Genomic DNA, 13,991 nt, shown 5'->3' on the forward strand with positions numbered 1-13,991 from the left:
TGGCCATACATGATGTGTGAGCCCTCCAACTGAAACATAACTATAATATAATATTATAATTAGTGCCGGGCACGTTAACGCGATAGCGGCGGTTAACGGCTTTCAACGTTAACGCATGTCGACTGACTGGAAAAAGACATGCGTGACGTCATGTTTACGTGTTAAACGAGTCTCTAAAGTAACGCTAATCTTTAAAAACAGAGGCACAGGTATGCTGGGTATTTGTAGCGCTGCTCTTTTCCTTTAACAAACAGACCGCTCCATCCAGTTCGACTGTAGGCGCGCTAAGGGTGCTAAAGGAGCTAATGCAGCTAACGGAGCTAACTTGTAAACGGTGCCTGGACTCGCGGTGTCGCGGCAAGTAAACATGACGAAATCACGCGTCATGCGTTAACGTGCGTTAATAATAATTCAAAAAAATGAGGAAAAATACAGCCGATGCAGCAGCATACATGATAACAAATAATAAAACAGAATAAAAACATTTAAATAGAAAGGTAAAAGGAAATTAAAAGAGACAAAAAATTGATTATTTTATTTTTATAGTGTAAAACTAGCTCAGTTTTCAGTCTGGATTTAAAATAATTCATTGATTGAGCAGACCTGCACTCTTCTTGGAGTTTGTTACACATATTGGCGTCCCCATTATTATTATTTTTATCATAATAATGATGTGCACAATATTGCACCACCCAGCCTGACTCTGAGTTCAAATATACAGTATATAAATAGAAGGAAAGGAGAGTTTTTGATGAATAAAATAGTGGCACATATCAAACTTGAGAGGCCAGTGTGAGGCTGTAATGACTGCTGCTGCTGCATGTTGTTTCTGTGTCTGGCCTGGACATCACTCTGAAACTGAATGAAACTGACATACAAAGATGTTTTACCAAACACAGATGCCATTTTACTATGCCCGCTTTGCCTCTCTGTGTTTGTTTCCTGTAGTACCCAAGGTTGTGTGTGTGTGTGTGTTTTAAATCCACACACTTGTGTGTGTTGTGTGTATCCCAGTGTTGTGGAGTGGCTCTGCTGGGACCGTGTGTAGAGCCTCATTAGTGCTTAACGTTTGGCCGGCGCTCTGTTACTGAAGACTCACTCAGGGGCAAAAAGTCATATGTTAGCCCACTGCTGGCCCATCTGCCACAGCAGCCTCTCACTGGAGACTCTTTTTTTATATTTTTTATTTCTTTGTCTGCGTTTCTTTGTCGTTACATATTTATATTGTGTTGTTAGAGCACTTTTAGATTTTCATACCACTCATTTAAGATGTATTCAAACGTTATATTCAATTTAATGTGCACTTTAAGTATTAGATTACAAGAATATCGTCGTGATAATGCACAATTTGGCTTCTGTGGTGGTTAAGGTGTAATGTGTACACTCTTAAAAGGTTCCTCAGCTTGTCCTCATAGGAGAACCCTTTTTGGCTCCAGGTAGAACCTTACCAGGAACCCTTGAAAAACCCTATCTTTGGGAAAGGGTTTTTCAGAAGCAAATGGTTCCAGGTAGAACCTCAGGCCCTCTAGAAGAACCCTTTTGGAACCCTTATTTCTAAGAGTGAATAACAAAAGTAACATCTGGACATCTATCTATATATCTATATGTATATTTATATATATACATATATATATATATATCTCAATATATATTTGTATATAATATATACAAATAAAGACAGCACACTGTCCCTGAGTCAGCTGACTAAGTTACCAGAGCAAATCATTTCCTCTCTCGCTGTCTCTTTTCATCCCCCATATTTCTTATTTTCCAAGGTTTTCTTTCTCTTTTTTTCTTCTTCCCTCACGCTCATCATCTGCTCATCATCTGTGACAGTTGTAAATTGTTGGCTGTTTGTCAGATTTTTCTCCGCGGCTCATTTGTCTAGAACTCATTTGCATTCACTCGTTGCCTGTCCTAGGTTACAGCAGAAGACTTAGAAAATGGACTATAGCAACAACACGTAACGCAGCAGTACACCTTTGGAATACTGATAGTCCATCATAACGAATGGACACTAATTCAAAATACTAATTCGTGGTCACAGAATTAGCATAATATGCGCTTTTTTTACAACTAATTTCCACCAATCACGCTATCTCCGTCCATGGTGCAGCTTCACTACCAAAGTGACATAAAGTGACGTCATTCTATCGCACAAAATCTGTAGCTGTAATTTCAAATAGTCAAACTTTAAATATTAAAAAAGGCTTTTTACTTGCGCAGCTCTCACAGTGATTCCATGGGAATAATATTATATTATTATTAATAATAATTAGGATCTCATGCGCACTTTATACCTTTTTTGTGGCCACAAATTATTAATTCATGGACTTAATTTAGTATTTTGTGGCCACAACTTGGAGTTAAGTCATGTCTGGGGCTCCGTATTAATTAGAGAACGACAGCAGCGATTCCCAAACTGGGGTAACTTGAACCCCCAGGGATACGCTAAGACAAAAAAAATGATTTGATTATGTTTTGTAGCTGGCATATAAATAGACATACAGTCAAATTCAGAGATCAAATGTCTGAAGGGATATAATATGACTGTGGAAAGTTTGGGGAAACACTGAACTACAATATTAGCATAGTTTTTGTCTGTTTTCATTCAGATGTAATTGTGAAACTCTGTGTCTGATAGTGTTGATAAAAACTTTAATTTAACTGTAATGACATTTAAACGACCTCCCAGTTGTCAACATTAGTTCAAACTGTCTAATTTCAACATTATTTTGTATTTATTTAGCGCAGGTGTGCCCAACCTTCTTTAAATCAAGATCTACTTTGAACGTTTCTTGTCTATCGAGATATACTAGTTCACGTAGTCATCGCTTGTCGTTTGCCGACAGCATTTTCAATGACGTATTTAGTTGCTCGGACACTGGGAAGAGGAAGCTAAGGAAGCTACTTCCTTGTAGTCAGGGTAGCGGGAGCTGGTTGCAAGTCTCAGGCAGGCCACTAGGTGGTCATCTGTCATTGTAGGGTTTCGATTGGGCCACACAGACGTGGTTCGGGCTCGGGGCAGAGATTCTAAACTCTACCCAACAGCCACATTGGAGAGGGGGGCGTGGCGTGGCTACATCTCACGATCGACTGAGAATAAGTCCCCGATCGACTGGTAGATCGGGGTTCGACTGACAATTAGTCCCCGATCAACTGGTAGATCGCGATCGACTGAGAAGTAGTCCCCGATCGACTGGTAGTCGCGATCATCGGGATCGACTGACCATTAGTCCCCGATCGACTGGTAGATCGGAATCGACTAAGAGTTAGTCCCCAATCGACTGGTAGATCGCGATCATCAGGATCGACTGAGAATTAGTCCCCGATCGACTGGTAGATCGGAATCAACTAAGAGTTAGTCCCCGATCGACTGGTAGATCGCGATCATCGGGATCGACTGACAATTAGTCCACGATCGACTGGTAGATCGTGATCGACTGGTTGGGCATCCAGGATTTACAGCTACTTCGACCAGATGCAGCTGGTGTCTGAGTGTTGTTATTGCAAAGAAAAAGGCTAAGCTAACCTCGGCTACAGATACAGAATGTGTATATAAAACTGATATGGTGTCATCTCCCTTATAGCGGAGCCAAAACAATCACTTCTCGCTGCATTTACAGGTCGTAAAGCTCATGTCCTCCACGGTCGCGGAAAATATTACAGCAAGCTTTTTCTTCACTGACTCCAAAAGTGTTACCATAATAATAATTTCAGGCCACCATTGCTTTGCTATGACCTAGTATGATTTAAACATTTGTGCAAGGGTGATGTATGAGAGCTCCCAGAAACTGCAGCTTTAGCAGCTTCTCATTAATGTAAATACTGAATTCATACTCTCAGGGTCCAGTTTTTTAGGCTTTTCCCAGCCTCATTGAATATAGGCACAGTGACCACGGCAACAAGAAACGGTCCACTGCACAATGTCAGTCTGTGTGTACGACACCCTCTAAACGCTCAACTCAAGTTGTGTAATGTGTTGTTTGTGATAAAATTCATTTACAGCCGTAGCTTTAATAGCTCCGCTCAGCAGGAGAAAGGTTAATTATCACATCCTGTTACAGACGGACAGGACACCTGCCTCTGCGACGCACACACACACACACACACACACACACACAGACACACACACTGAATCACACACAGGCCATCAAACAAAACTGCAACTGTGTTTGTATCCGGCTTTTTAAAGATGCAATCTAGCATCTGTTTGTCCTCAATTCCCTCATTACTCCGAATTGAGGCCTTCATTTTCCTTTTTACCCCCTCCTCCATATTCACAGCGTGACGGAAATGATGCCACAACATTCATTCATGGCATCGCTCATCGGGGGAAGAGAAAAAACAAATTCCCAGCGGCGCGTTGCGTTTCTTCACTTTGATGCGACGTGTGAATTGTGCAGGTTTATCACATCTCTGGGAGACAGAGAGAGAAAAAATACAAAAAAAGAAATAAAAAATAGAGACCCAACGCTGAAAAAACCGAAACGACAGTAGAGTGGACAGAGGTGTTCAGAGGGTGTGAAACGCTGTGCCACTGAAAATGATCGCTGTTGTGTTGGGAGCCAGACGATTTACAGAGAAAGATTGAGACTGAGCAAAAAAAAAAATAGAAGAAGAAAAATGAACATTGTTATATATCTACTCTCTTCAATGCCACCAACTTCTAACTTTATATGTCCTTCTTTTTTTTTTTAACTCACCCACTTCTCAAACTGTCTCGGTAACACTTTATAATAAGTACACACTATTAGCATTCGTTAAAGGTGCATTATGTGATACATCTAAAGCAACTGGCCATAAAAATCCTCACTCAGGAATAATGTTCGTATAACATCCTGCAAATCGTGTTTATGTTTTGAAATCACGTTTTGGCACGTGGCGCCACCTACCACCTTCTACCAGTCATTGCAGTCGGTAGACTCTCAGCTGCCGAGCACGACCACGGGTTGCCAGTTACGTCTGAGCTGCAATGGCGGCGAAAAACGAAACCTAAAAGACCTCTGTGTTTTGAATTTGAGTGTAGTAACCGTTTTTGGCCACATTCGTACATATGGCGCTTTTAAGCATTAATAAATATTGGAGTCAGAATTTCTAAAATTTCTAGAAAAGAGCTGGTTTATTGGAGGTGGATGCTGATTGGCTGCTTGAGGTCAGCAGCTATTTGGACACTGTTCCTCAGCTGATGTACAACTAAAATGTATAACTGTTTATAAACTACATACTAATGAGTATTCATGCGTTATAAATGATGAATTCAATATTTACTCATGCTTAACTAATGCTAATATGTGTGTACTTATTATAAAGTGTTACCACTCCTCATTTCATTTCCAGTCTAGACAGGTACTGGGAAAGGTGGGAAAAATAGGGTGAGAAGAAGGAAGGATGAAGGAAGGAAAGGAGCCAAGGGGATAAGCAAGATGGAGCTAAAAAAAACAGAGAGATTAATAGATCAAGGAGAGACGTATATGATGAAAGCTGAGAGGAAAGAAAGAGGAACTAAAATGAGAGGAAAGGGATGGGTTATGATAAGGTAGGATTGTGGGGAAAGCGCAGCGAGATATGCGGAAGGGATCAATCTGAGTATTTCAGGTAGGTGCTGCTGTGCAGAAGTGCAGAGGAGGCGATTTTAATGCAGGGTAGAAATCGGGCGCATGAGATGATGAGAGGAAGAGGAAGTTGGGGAGGGAAAAGTAGAAGAAAAAAAACGGCAAAAAGTTTGGGACTAAGTGAGAAGGAGGGAACACGGGAGGGAATGGATAAATGTAGGGATGGATGGAGTATGTGAAGGAGAGAGGACAGGAACAGTGTTGTTGTTCGTTTTTTGTTTTTTTTCTTTTACGGGAGGACACCGGCTGCAAGGAAGTGAGGTGGGGTAATAAGGCCATAGCTCATTCCTGGGGAGAAAATGTGAGTCTGTGTGAGTCGTCTCAGAGTGTTTGTGTGTCTGTGTGCGAGTGCATGGGTAGAGCTGAGAGGAAGCAGCCTCTATCCTATTAGTGACTACCTCTCTCTGAATGACTTATATGCAGCTCATTTTTTACTAGCGGGGGATGACAGCATAGAAGCTCGGGAAGAAACAAACACACATTTGCACACACACACACACACACGCAGCCACAGGATGGTGACAGGAGGAATCTGCTCCTCCTTCCTGATGCGATGAGGAAATGCCATCAGCGCAAAATAACATGGCAGGAAACTAATGTAAAATTAATACCGAGTGGAAGAAAAAAAAATCATTTGCACAGTTTACTCTCAAATGAAATGCGATTTATTCTATTACTTTTATTTATTAGTAAGCAAACTGCAGTATGAACCCCTTTTGCACAAACTGCCAAGTTAGTAATGTCAGTCAATCAATTCAATCAAACTTTATTTATACAGCACTTTTCAAACAAGGCAATGCAACTCAAAGAGCTTCACGCGATAAAAACAACTGTTTTATTATGTAAAAAAATGGATGATGGAAGCAATGGAGAAGTGAAGAAGGAAATGAAGCGAGGAAAACACAAACAGCCGAGGGAAAACACTGCAAGGGAGACTAAAATACTAATGGGTGACCTAAAACAGGAAGTAAAAGCAGGTAAAATAGAGATTATAAACATAAGTAGTACGTAAATAAATCAATAAATGAGGTAAGATAAAATTATTTGTATCAGACAAGTAAGCAATAAATCTTATGTAAAAGCTTAAAAAGTGTTAAAAAGGTGGTTCTTAGGTTTGTTATTTGTATTTAAAGTACGAAACAAAGTGTTGCCAGATCAGATTGACACAGTTTCCAGCCCAATCCAATAAAAACCAGCCCCAGACACCCGCGTAAACCCGTAAAATCATAACACATGCAATAGATAGAACACATCCAGAGCTTCATATCTGCATTTAATAACCACACATAAATGATAGATAAATTGTTTGTTTTTTTGCAAATTACAACCAACAAGAGTGCAGTACAAATCGCAAAATGAACCTCTGGCAACCTAGCGGCAGTCCCAGATTAGAAATAATGGCAGCTGCATGTAAAAAGGTGCACTTTTAAGCCGTGTAAGCCTAATAAATGTAATTATTTACATCACAAATTACCTGTATGAGGACTGCAATGTGTTTTTTCCCCGCCTGACATAAACAAAAGTAGCCCGATCTGGCGACACTGGACTTGCACAGTAGAAAAAAACAAAACCAAAGACTGTAGAATATGAAAATGAATGTAGTATTCCAGCTTGAACAGCAGTGAGTGAAACAGAAATTAACAACTTCCTCAGTAACAACTTCTCTCCTCTGGATGTAAATTGCGTTGACGCCTCGATTCCCCAGGTCGGCCACATCTCGGTGTCGTCAGAGAAGTGTGACTTGACAACACAAAAGTCTCATTGTTTTATTAGGCTATTATTATTATTATTATTATAATCATTTGATTCATTACACGAATGTCACATAACTAATCCGCCACCGTTTAAAACTTAAACTGAGGAAAAAGTCGACGTGTATTATTCATTGTTAATGATTCACTGGCGACGGGTGAAGGGGAAAATGCATGACATTTGCAAACGCTGGTGAAATTACCAGACGCTTCACTACTGTATGTCTTCCCCCTCTGTGCCCGCGAATAACGCGCTTATATCATCCATCCATCACATTTCTAAAATACAGTTGAACAGTTCACCCCCCGAAAAAAAACAGACAGCCCAGCGTTATGATGTCATGTTCCTGTTACTCACTCTGCTTATATTTTTACACCTCTTGTTAATCCTTGGGGGTCAATTTGACCTCATTTAATGTTTCGCGACTCTAAAAACATTGTTTTTTTACTTCATATTTAATGACTGAAAGGAACAAAGGTGCTTAAAGTACCTGGCTGCCACACAGGTGGAATAAAGTTGACTAAAAAAAGTTGGAAAACACAGAGGTGGGTGATTCAAACCAGACAGGTGTGAAGTGGTTTAAAAACAGCTTCCTAAGTCAACTTTAGCAGACATAGACCAGTCTGTGACGATCTATCAACACACTATAGTAGTAACTATAGTCCGAATGATTGATGATTACATTTATTTGTACTCAAAAATAAGGTAAACGTTCATGTAAATGTGGTCTAATTGGCCTTAAATTCCAAATGGAATAAGGAAATATCGTCGTAATGTCCAACGAAAATTGGAGGGAAATCAAGTAGTCAAAAAAATTGATGGTTTCATTTCATTTTAACTCAAAAACAGGTCGTTCTTTTATATAAACGAGGTCTATTAGCCCTAGATTCCGAAAGGAAGGGAACTGAAGTAAGACTAAAGATGTAAACACAGTTTATTTAGTCTATAAATTGCACGAACATCTGTCCGTTATTCGCATATCTCTGGAACCCATGCTCCGATTGATTTCAAACTTGACAGGTGTCTTGCTACGGTCACGAGTAAGCGAAGTGGCAAGTTTGACCTCGTTTGGACAAATAATGCAAAAGATATTGTTAAATATATCGGTAAAAGTAGCTCACACATTGACTTTCACTGCTCTACAGTAGCCACGCCCCCTCCCACTCACACAGCACTGTCCTGAGTGGATAAGCGGGCCGTTTTGGCAGAATTTGAATCCGCGGGTAAAAAGTTGTCTGATTTATGTCACATTATTTATTATTTGTTTTGTTTGATTTGTCTTTCATCATGTTATGTCCTTTTTGTATCGACTCACAGTGGATTTTTTACGATTTCAGCTCCATTCCAAACATGGAATACACAGATTTAGTTTCCGTGTACACCTGCACCGTGGATGTCTGTGTGCAGTATAATCGGTTGCTCTGGGGGAATTTTTCAATTGCGAGATATTTAACAAATTCCCCCTTCTGCCAGGCTTTTGTAATTTTAGACTCTGCTTCCTGATGAACCTGAAATCCTTTTATTATGCCCAAATTAGCACCGGTGTGTAATAGCATTAAAATCAATGTCTATCAAATCGAGTCAAACGCTGAGAGAAAAAAAACAATTACAAACTAAATTTAAAAGGAAGGCACATGGGGGCGGACAAACCTAATTTTCTCTCAGAAAATCCAACACAACAATCATTTTGAGTTTTATTTAGTGAGGATACAAACAAAAGGTAAACACACGCACGCACGCGCGCTCTGTCAAAATAGCTTTTCAATTCCATCTATTCTTTGAATGTGAAAGTTCACACACGTATCTCCATGGTGACATTTTCTCCCCGACAATGAAGACTGACCCCGTCACCCACTTGAGTTCACGCAAAACCCAAGGACTAATGGTCGTAGAAAGCGGGGGGGGGGACACAAGAATAGCATATAAGAATCTCAAATAATTTAGCCAGCCTTAATTAAATTTATGCATCGTCTTCCCTGTGAAGAATTTGGGGCAGCTGTATCAGCGAGAGGGGGATGAAAAGGAGAGGAAAAAGAGAAAATGGGTCACCCCGGCAGAGGGACTAAGAGACTTCATTAGGGAAGCCGTTCAGCAGTCATTCTGCGGCCATTCTAATTCCGCTCCAGTATTCCCACTCAGCACTCGTGGGAATCCAATATCAGCCCGAAACATTTGTGATCTTGTCAAAAAAGTAAGTAATAAGCAGGTGTCAGGTCCCGCTGCTCACCCGCCGCCGCCGCCGCGCCGCCGCCACCACACTGGGCTGATGGACTGCCACCTCGCTCTTATTTATTCTAGCTTAAATTATCCCGTTCACCTTGAAGAGGAAAAAAAATGTCAGATGTGAGTTTCTTATCCGGGAACTTTTTATTGTTTTCAGTGACGGAAAAAGTCGAATAGATTGTCTCCAATTAAAAGAATCAGGCTGTGAGGCCTAAGTCTGAAGTGTGTGATATAATGAGACGTGTTGTGTCATTTTTTTTGTCCCTTTTTTAACGGATGATAGCTCCATCAGAGTTTCTCCCACTTCAGAAGGTCTTACTCCCTCTTGTATCTATTTGCCCTTTCTCATTCATATTAATTCACCTCATAACTCCCACTCTTTCTCTCCGGCTTCCCCTTGTGTGTTGGCAGAAACTTTCGCTTCATTTTCTCCCTCAGTCATTTGTTCTCCTGGCCTCGAGCACAGTGGCGTCTAATATGTTTTTTTTTAAAAAGTAGGACACTGCTGAGTAATTTGTTGCACCTCGCGAATGATAATTCAAAAATTGCACCATATATCTATCTGTGGTCACTGGGACGCCGAGGCCAGCATCTGCCGCTGTGCAGCGGAGTCATGGTGATTTTTATTTTTTCCACCGTTGACAGCGTTGAAAGGGATTATCGAACAAAAGAGCGCTTTCTTGTAACCTTTGTGCAAGCGGCACAAAGAAAACCGACTTTACAGTGAATGGGGCGACGTCGTCGTAACGCTCGCAGCCTCCCTTTGCTGTAGTTTGGCTGCTTGTAAGACAAGAAAAATCATATCTTCCTTCAACTTCAACCCATTTCCTCTCATGTTGTGGAGATAGCGCGACGTGTTTTCAAGTGGCCTTTCTTCTCCAAAGACACAAAAAGAGCAAAGAATTCCGTCTGTGTCATCGTTAATGGCTACAACCTACTTAAAACCACCAGTCGTGCTCATCAGTGATACAAGGCTCTGCGTCTTTTGGAGCTTTGTTGTTATGTTTGAGGGGAAAACGACCAAGTTTCATCGTGACTTTGACTTTGAAACTACTTTTTGACTCTCACACACTCATTGAAATACTTGGAAATTAAAGCATTAGAGTAGAGTTTAAGTATAAAAATATAGCAGAAAAACACAAATGAAGTGAAAGGAACATTATTTTAGCACAATCCTGGGACTTGCTGACCCCAATCCTCCATGTTTTACATGTTTCCCTGCTCCAACATGGGAGATCATCAACTTTCCATCATTAGTCTTTGAAGACTGAGCCATATATGACCTTACTTAATGCCTTCCAGAACTGCACTAAGTTTCAAGTGTGGCAGAATTCCACTGATTTCTAAGATCTCGTGGTAAACGCGTGGTAACATGGTTTTGGATGACTTTGGAAGTTACCAAATATAGTTCTTTGCAAAGACAGAAGTGCAGAATATTTTGTTTTTTAACCCATAATGACTCAAACAGGGCCCACGGTTGGTGTAGTGGTTAGCACTCTTTGCCTTTGCAGCAAGAAGACCCGGGTTCCTGGGTTTGAGCCCCGTTTGGAACATCTTCGGAAAAAGGGCCTTTCTGCAAGGAGTTTGCATGTTCTCCCCGCGTGTGCGTGGGTTTCCTCCGGGTTCTCCGGCTTCCTCCCACACTCCAAAAACATGGGATATGGGGATTAGGTGAATTGGTCACTCTAAGTTGACCGTAGGTGTGAGTGTGTGAGCGAATGGTTGTTTGACTCTATATGTGGCCCTGCGATGGACTGGCGAACTGTCCAGGTTGTACCCCCCCTATCGCCCAATGTCTGCTGAGATAGGCACAGCACCCCCCGCGACCCTCTGGTGGAGGATAAAGCGGTAGATAATGGATGGATGGATGGATGGATATATATATATATACATATATTAGTCTTAATTGTCAGATTTCAATGTCTGCAGCACTTAAAAACCTAATGCTTGTGGCATTCAGGTTAAAGGTTGGTTGTGTAGGATTTAGGGAGACTGAGTTTTCAGTAGTTTATTATCACCTTAATGTTATGTCTTCAAGTATTCTTCTTGATGGGATGATAAAAAACAAGTCCTTTAGAGTAAATTATTACATTAAAGGTGATGACATGTCGTATCGTTTGGTTAATGTCTCCAGGAAATGAATTCAAGTCAACGTAATGTCTTCTGAAGTCGTCGCCCTGAAAGGAATCGGGCTTATGACCCGGAAGGTTATTTGAAAAAAGTCCTGTTCATAAGTGTCCAGTTGCGCCGCCTCAGTCCACGTGAGGTCTACGTGGTAACAGATTCAAAATTAACTTTGTGGAGTCACAGAAACCATAAGTTGGCCATAAATCTGGCGAAGTCCAAATTTAATATCAAGTAATAAGACAAAGGATATAATACAGTTGTGCGTTTCCTGTCATTGTTGTCATACAGGTGTGTGATAACGGATTAATATCCTCTTAAAAATCCCATTTGAGACATTAAAAGGTGTCACTCCTGGGAAATTCAACTCACTCAGTAATGATAATATGAAGGCACGGTGAAGTATTCTAATGTGACTTTTTGATTGTCCGGGTTGGGCTTCTTTTAAAAGTTGGGATGAACTTTTTATCATTATTGTTATTTCGTCCTGAGTTGACCTTATTGTGTCTGTTTTATTGACACATCGCGGACAATTGACGATGCAGAAGTGTGACATGTTGCTTTGAGGGCTCACATTGACGACTTCACCTGAAACAACCTCCCTGACGTTGTGAGCTAGCCGACGGTTTCCACGTAAAAACGTGTGTTTGCAAGGTCACATTTCCTGCTCTCGATGAGCAAATATAATATATGACATCTGTGATAATGTCAGTCTCTTGGAGAGACGGCCATCTGACGGCCACTCTGCTGCCCTGCTTACCCACTTGCCTTGATGTCGCGTCCAGTTGACAGCCAAGCTAAGAAGCCAGTGTTTCACTCATGCCGAGTGAAGCCAACCCAAAGTAAACCGAGTTCCACTGAGCTTGCCCTACATCAAAATAAATATCTGGGCTATTGCTGTGCAGAGCAGCACAGAAATAGTTTGGTTTTTTTCGTCCGCGGGGTGAAAACCACACTTTCTGTGACCGCGTATGCCCTGAGTCATTTCAGCCATTAGCAGAAAACCCTTTAAGGTGTTGTCCACGGGAAGCAGGATATCAACATTTTTTGACTCTAAGCGTCACTTCAGCCACCGACGGGGATGAAAGCGATTCAAGCGGCGCCGTAAAGGGCTCTCGTGAGACTCCTCAAAGCAACTAAAAACGGTTTGCAGACACGTTTGTTGTGGGCGACACTTAATCACGCGCAAATCAGGGCGGAAATGTGTAGGATAAAGATAACTTTTTTTTTCCGCCGGCTTATTGCGCGAGAGCTGTAAACTAAAATTGCTTGCGCCGACATGAGCTTTCCCAAATTATCTAGTTTCCAAAACACTTCCTCCCCTCTGCACAAGGCAGCCCGACGCTTTGATTACTTCTGCTGGGCCAGCACAGGTGAAGAACATTCTCACTAACAAGGTGGTTTCCAACAAGGGAGCACTGAAACCTAACAGCAAAACAACATGATGGAGAGGAGAGCTGGTGTCGGCAATAGAGGGCTAACCTATGCTTATAATAATCCTCCACCTCGACTGATTTCACCGCCTATTGTAGCGTCGTTACAGAAGAAACACGGTCTAAGAGAAAGAGGAATTCGGCGAGGGAACGTGTGATCACCTGGAAATAAAGTGTGAACTTGTATTCACACATGCAGCGCTGACATGTATCTCATCTTATATAAGGCCCGACACATATTCTGCTTAACTTGAGTGTCAGATGGTGCCGCTGTGACCCCCGTGACAACTGTTTACACTTGAAAGAAGAAAAAAAAAAGCAACAATTATATTGTTTTAATTTGCATTAATTTGCAAATTGCTTGTCATAGCAACATCGTCAAGTTCCTGCAGCTAATGTATAAGTGTTGATTTAGTCAGTCAGTCAGTCAGGCAGGCAGCAGCACGGCTACAGGAGTGGTGTAACAGCACAGACTAGTGGTGATTCTCTTTTATGACACCTTGCTCCATTTGCCAGTGACTTTTTTTTTTTATATATATATAACTGCCTTCATATTGTGTTAATAATAGTGTTTTCAGGCCATATCTGTCCAGAATAGATGCATTTAAAAATGTGTTTTTACAAACAGGTGATTCATTTCACTGGGGGAACTGCAGATAATTTATTTTGGCTTGAAGTGAAAGTTAATTTAGGAATATATCCATCCATTCACTTTCTACCACGTTTATCCTCCATGTGGGATTTGCAGGATGGGGGCGCTGTGCCAATCTCAGCTGACATAGGGCGAAAAGGTGGGGTTCACAGCATACTTGTTACCCTCAAAGGGCCAGATGTAACGGTCATA

The sequence above is a fragment of the Microchirus variegatus genome, assembly GCF_963457635.1.
Source record: "Microchirus variegatus genome assembly, chromosome: 23".
Taxonomy (NCBI): Eukaryota; Metazoa; Chordata; class Actinopteri; order Pleuronectiformes; family Soleidae; genus Microchirus; species Microchirus variegatus.